The following is a 7,007-nucleotide window of genomic DNA, read 5'->3' as shown; positions in this document are numbered from 1 at the left end:
CTCCTCTTTTGGTATGTGGAGCCCCTCGTGCTCCGTTTCCACCCTCGTGCCCTCTCTCGCTCCGACAACTTTCTTGATTGCCCCTGGTCCCATGCCCCTCCTGCTCCTGTATTTCCTCCAGTTCCTTGTCTTTTTGCTTGTGCACCATCGGCCGTGACCCTGGCCTCGGGGTGCTAGTGCTGGGGGGAATCTCCCTGTGCTCCGGCCACCCCGGAGTGCGGGTCCAGTTTTTCATATACTCCTGTAGTTCCCTGTCCCTCTCCTTGTTGCCTACCTGTGGGAGGTCCAGCCGTGGGCTTTCGCTCTCGACCGGGGTTCTATCCTCGTATCCGGCAGCTCCTTCTTCCATTTTGATACGTTCTCCATCCTCCCGCATGCGATGCCTCATTCTTTGGTATCCGGTGAATGTTCCCTTTATGTCCACCTTAGTTTCCTTCCATTCATCTTCTCTGTCTTCCAGGTCTTGCATCATGTAGAGCCCGGCGGGTGGGGCACTTCCGACAGGTCTCACTGGAGGGCGGTACTGAGGATTATATGAGGGCGGGGCCTCGGCCAATTCCTCCTGAATGGCTTCTTTTATCTTTTTTCCTAGGCTTGCTTCCCTTTCTTCTTTCTTCCGTATCACCGCCTCTGCTCGTTCTCTCTGCCGCCTATCCTTCTCCTTCTCTTCTTTCCCTGCCTCCACAAACCAGTCCACTATCTTCTCTGTCTTCACACATTTCTCCCTCACTCTCAAGCCTTTTTTCTGTTTATTCCATACAACTAATCTCTCTTTCATTATCTGGCATAGCTGTTCATCAAAAGTACCTTCCTCGGGCCATTTCCACTCACCACTTGTCTTCTCACTCCATTTTTTACAATAATGTCTAATGTCCTTCTCATCTGTACAGTGTTTGCTTATCACCCTCTCTATCGGGCTCATCTTTTTCTTACATTCAGCCATAACTCTGGTCGTGTCTCACACCTCTCAGCCCTTAGAGTCGGTCGCACACACCCCCTAAATCCACTAAGTTATGCCTCACAGCCAAATGTTTTCCTCCTACCTTGTCCGTTGTTCCCGCCTGCTTAGCCTATCTCGTACCGATTTATGCCCGCTTTTCCCTTCCGTCCGTACTTGGCCCAGCCAGCCTCCCTAGGGACTCACATACACTCAGAGTACATACATTCAATTTACTTATGATGATTAATTAATTAAGTTAAATGATTCAATTACTCTTATAAGTTTTAAGTTTAACTTTAGGTAATTCACACAGCCTCACACAACAGACAATTCTTACATGTTTACAATATTCTTAGACATAATATTTACCTATTCAACATTACCCAATTTTGGGTAATTAAACAAAAATTAAATTGTATTATTATTCGTCATTTAACTGAACAACACCTTCATAATTTATGGAATATAAATGAAAAGGTCCCAATGGACTGACTCCCTGATTTCTCAACAATTTTGTTATATATTACTGGTCTGGAAGTTCTTATTCACCCAATGGGCAGTCTGACAGATGCCTAAAATATTTAAAAAAAAAGAAAAAAATAAATGTTTTATTTTTTATTTTTTTTTGTTTACAATTCTTGAATGCTCCTCCAGTTTTTAAAACAGCAGTTATTGATACCAATAAAGTTATAATACACACAGTCACACCCGACTCACAGAAAGTCCATATCAGATTCAAAACATTAAAACAAATTTAAAAACAAAAATCTCACACTGTTCTATATTAGTCAGCTCAATCTGAAGTGCGCACACACACACATTTTTCTTCTTTTCCTTTTTTCCTTTCCACACAGAAGACAGGCCTGCTTGTGCAGATAAGAACAGATAGGAACACACACATACACCCCTTTCTATCAACAACATCGGCACACTCATATACACATTGTGTCACACACTCTCTTACACATATTTAGTTATTACATACACACCATTGTGGTCTCAGAATATAAAACGCCTTCACACCAGCTCCGTATGTATGAAGCTTACAGTCACATAAATTAAATACAACTTTTTCAAAAAAAATTATTATTATTATTCTCCCTTTTTTCTTTTTTTCCCTTTTTTCTTTTTCCCTAAATCTTATCAAGCGTCTAATGTATGGAGCTCTTGTTCAGAGCACTAATAAATACTTTTTCCCTGTCTCCAAAACTTACACGCTCTCACACCACACTCATATTCTAAGCACATATATTTTAAGCACACACATTTGTTAGTACATATTCCATTCATACACCGGGCATGCTGTATTGCACGACCCGGACCTGGGCCCAGGATTTATTCCCCTCTCTATCCAGCCCTGGAATCTAATCTATCTATCTTTTATCTAATCCTTTTCCAGCGGTATTAGGGGTCCCCACCAATGCAGCCACCACTAGACTGCTAGTCTAGTCTAGTAGCCGGTATCTGGGGTCTGAGGCCTCATTTTCCACCTGCTTTCTATCCAGCCCTGGAGTACTTCTCTATTTCTCTACTCTTTTTTCTACCTTTTTTCCCTTCCTCCAGCGGTATTGCAGGACTTTCACTCACACAACACATATACCATTTCTTTATTATAATTATAAAAAACACACTTTCTACAATCTACACTTCTCTTACCTCTTCTCACTCACTCCAGGTTCTTTTGGAGACCCACTTAGTCCTTCTTCCCACCCCGGGGCTTCTCAATCGTAACAACAGACCACTAAAACAGAGCTTTGACATAACAGGCGTCTGCAATGCCTTTTCCTATACGGCCTGTCTGTTGCTTAGAGAGCGAAGTCCCACGGAAGAGATTCCAGACATATAGATCTTAGCCCAGTCCCATCTGGGGTGCCAAATGTTGGTTCGAATTTAGCCTATTACCCAAAAACATTTAAAATTCAACTTAGAAGCCAATACTCACATCTACCTCTGAGACCAGTTGGAGATAGAAAAAATACACCAGCCGTGAGTGAGAAGAAGCAAGGGTCCAGCTTTATTGTTTCATTCCACCACACGAGATCCACACCGATGAGAATTCTCAGAAGTGATCCCCATATCCTGAGCTTAAGCTCCAGTATTTATACTGTATTTACACACTAGATAACCCATAGGTTTCCAGAAAAGGCCTATTTCACTTACCCATAGAATTGAAACCAGGGATTTTAATTTACACATAAAATCAGAACCCAGGCATTTCCAACAACCCAGGAAACAAAAACCCAGAGTTTCTAGTTACGTAGGTTGTCAAAAACCAGGATTCTCATTTACCTAGGTTGTCAAAAACCAGGATTCTCATTTACCTAGGTTGTCAAAAACCAGGATTCTCAATTCCCTAGGTTAACAAAATGACGTAAGCAAGACGACTAAACAACCGGGAGGGACCAGGGTCTTATCGTTATCTCGAGGGGGGGGGGGGCAGCCACCCTTATAACTGGCTTTCTTCATGGTTCTCTAAAAATTAAGGCTTTCCTTGTGAGACGAGAATCTTCACCATCTGAATCATGAGTAAGTTATATTTTCCTTTTTTTCCTGTATTTCTCGTTTATAATTTATTTTCATATTTGCACTATATTTCTTAGTTTATATATATTTATACTACTTGAAAAGCGGTTTACTGTACTTCCAACTTCTTAATATCATTACAGTTCTACTGTCCTGCATATCCTACTATTCTGTTTTTTATAGAGTTTCTCTATTACTATAAGATATTATTAAAGTTATTCATGTGTGTGTATGAGGAAGAGAGAGTGTGTGTTTATGTATGTTGTGTCTACTTGCCCGCCCTTGACTGCACGAGTGTGTGTGTGTGTGTTTTTAGCACTCCTCAGCTCGTACACTTCTTTTTGACTTTTTTTTGACTATTACTGCTCTTAAATTGCTCGTAATTCCAATCTGTCAATGTCCGCCTAATCCCGCTTCTATGTGTCTAGGTGCCCGTTTTTCCTTCTTCTCCCTTATGTTTATTTTATGACATTTTTTATGCACAACAGCAGATTTCCTTCTTTTGTGCTTTTGTAGCAAAGCAGTTAACATTTGCTTACAAAATGAAAGGGAGTCTCTGGTTTTCCACAGAAAGTGGAAGCCTGGCTCTTTCGTTGCTCAATAAGACTATGTGCATGACTGGAAAATTTTCCATAAAGTACTGGTCGCCAAGTTCACCTATCAGCAAGAGGTCTATGCCCGAAAAAGGCTGGGAGCGGTTTCCCTTCCATTGAGCTTTTGTAGCAAGGCAGATAACAGCTGCTTGCAAAATCACGGGCAGTCTCTGCTTTTCCACTGAATGTGGAAGCCTGGCTCTTTCCTTCATCAAGAAGACAAGAGTAATGATGCGCTTGAGAAGAGGTTGCGACTTGTAATTCCCCACCTCCAAGCGGGAAAACGCAAAGCAAACGCACCCTCAACTTGAAATCGCCATTCGTCAACAGTGGGAAGTCTTCTCATCTACCAGTTCCTTCCCTGTTCATCGAGTGACGTCGAGTCGGCATGACGGATTCAGAACTCACAAAGTGGCACTTACCTCGGTCTTTATTTGCTTTAGATCAGGGTTGTCCAGTCTTCTCCAGAATGGGCCAGTGTGGTTGCAGGTTGTCATTCTAACCAAGCAGAAGCCACACTTTAGTCTATTGAAAGCCAAGATCAGTGGATCCAACAATTGGAAACAGGTGTGGCTCCTGCTAGATTGGAACGAAAAGCTGAAGATTGGACAACGCTGCTTAAGACCAATCAGCATATAGACATATTTGCTTATTAAATATAAAACATTGACTATATAGATGGCTGATTGTGGAAAATGTACACCTCTCATCACAGTTTGCATGCTAGCTTGTCGCTAACAAAAGACAGACACGGAGAGACGGCATTTTCTAACATTTTCGCCCCTGTTCACGGGTCAAACGTGCCCTGTTGGATAATGCTGTGTTTACAAACAGCAAAGAAGCACTAAGAATTCAAGTGGGAAGCAGAAAGAGTTGTGGGAGGCCTGCAGAGAAGCCTATGGCACATTCTGTTGACCCATTTACTTTCAGGTAGGTGATTCCTTCCTTTTGTGCCAACTACCATAAAGTAGCTCCAGAAGCTCCGAGTTACAATCCGTGCATTGGCCAGGAATCAAACACAGGTCAACTACTTGGAAGGCAGCTATGCTCACCTCTATAGCACCAATGCCATGCTAGGCAATTCAACTCTGCTGAACAAAAGTTTAAGTATGTGCTCTTCTCATCAGCAGACTGTAGGGAAGAGCCGACTCACGCCTTTGTCATGGTTTCTGTAGTGTAGTGGTTATCATGTTTGCCTAACATGCAAAATGTCCCTGGTTTGAGACCGGGCAGAAACAAGCTAGCAATTTTGAACTTTGCTTTAATAACTGACCGGTTGTCATCACTGTAGGATCAGCTCCTCCAGGAACAGCCGGAAAGCGACACCTTGGACAGAGCAGATTTCCTTCTTTTGTGCTTTTGTAGCAAAGCAGTTAACATTTGCTTACAAAATGAAAGGGAGTCTCTGGTTTTCCACAGAAAGTGGAAGCCTGGCTCTTTCGTTGCTCAATAAGACTCTGTGCGTGACTGGAAAATTTTCCATAAAGTACTGGTCGCCAAGTTCACCTATCAGCAAGAGGTCTACGCCCGAAAAAGGCTGGGAGCGGTTTCCCTTCCATTGAGCTTTTGTAGCAAGGCAGATAACAGCTGCTTGCAATATCACGGGCAATCTCTGCTTTTCCACTGAATGTGGAAGCCTGGCTCTTTCCTTCATCAAGAAGACAAGAGTACTGATGCGCTTGACACGAGGTAGCGACTTGTAATTCCCCACCTCCAAGCCATAAAACGCAATGCAAACGCACCCTCAACTTGAAATCGCCATTCGTCAACAGTGGGAAGTCTTCTCATCTACCAGTTCCTTCCCTGTTCACCGAGTGACGTCGAGTCGGCATGACGGATTCAGAACTCACAAAGTGGCACTGACCTCGGTCTTTATTTGCTTTAGATAAGGGTTGTCCAGTCTTCTCCAGAATGGGCCAGTGTGGTTGCAGGTTGTCATTCTAACCAAGCAGAAGCCACACTTTAGTCTATTGAAAGCCAAGATCAGCGGATCCAACAATTGGAATCAGGTGTGGCTCCTGCTAGATTGGAACGAACAGCTGAAGATTGGACAACGCTGCTTAAGACCAATCAGCATATAGACATATTTGCTTATTAAATATAAAACATTGACTATATAGATGGCTGATTGTGGAAAATGTACACCTCTCATCACAGTTTGCATGCTAGCTTGTCGCTAACAAAAGACAGACACGGAGAGACGGCATTTTCTAACATTTTCGCCCCTGTTCACGGGTCAAATGTGCCCTGTTGGATAATGCTGTGTTTACAAACAGCAAAGAAGCACTAAGAATTCAAGTGGGAAGCAGAAAGAGTTGTGGGAGGCCTGCAGAGAAGCCTATGGCACATTCTGTTGACCCATTTACTTTCAGGTAGGTGATTCCTTCCTTTTGTGCCAACTTCCATAAAGTAGCTCTAGAAGCTCCGAGTTACAATCCGTGCATTGGCCAGGAATCAAACGCAGGTCAACTACTTGGAAGGCAGCGATGCTCACCTCTATACCACCAATGCCATGCTAGGCAATTCAACTCTGCTGAACAAAAGTTTAAGTATGTGCTCTTCTCATCAGCAGACCATAGGCAAGAGCCAAAGCGCAGCTCTGTCATGGTTTCTGTAGTGTGGTGGTTATCACGTTTGCCTAACACTCATCACTGTAGGATCAGGTCCTCCAGGAACAGCCGGAAAGCGACACCTTGGACAGAGCAGATTTCCTTCTTTTGTGCTTTCGTAGCAAAACAGTTAACATTTGCTTACAAAATGAAAGGGAGCCTCTGGTTTTCCACAGAAAGTGGAAGCCTGGCTCTTTCGTTGCTCAATAAGACTCTGTGCGTGACTGGAAAATTTTCCATAAAGTACTGGTCGCCAAGTTCACCTATCAGCAAGAGGTCTACGCCCGAAAAAGGCTGGGAGCGGTTTCCCTTCCATTGAGCTTTTGTAGCAAGGCAGATAAC

At 43.2% G+C, this 7,007-nt stretch overlaps 1 non-coding gene across 1 annotated transcript; it reads left to right on the top strand.

Moving 5' to 3' along the window:
* Positions 1–5,221: 5,221 nt before the first annotated feature.
* On the top strand, positions 5,222–5,294 carry trnav-aac (transfer RNA valine (anticodon AAC)). Its single transcript has one exon. It is a non-coding gene; the product is annotated as a tRNA-Val (tRNA).
* Positions 5,295–7,007: the final 1,713 nt, after the last annotated feature.

Source organism: Ictalurus punctatus, unplaced genomic scaffold (genome assembly GCF_001660625.3).
Source record: "Ictalurus punctatus breed USDA103 unplaced genomic scaffold, Coco_2.0 tig00005203, whole genome shotgun sequence".
NCBI classification, from domain to species: domain Eukaryota; kingdom Metazoa; phylum Chordata; class Actinopteri; order Siluriformes; family Ictaluridae; genus Ictalurus; species Ictalurus punctatus.
The sequence above is the reverse complement of the archived record's forward strand: the minus strand, read 5'-3'. Positions and strand labels throughout refer to the sequence as shown.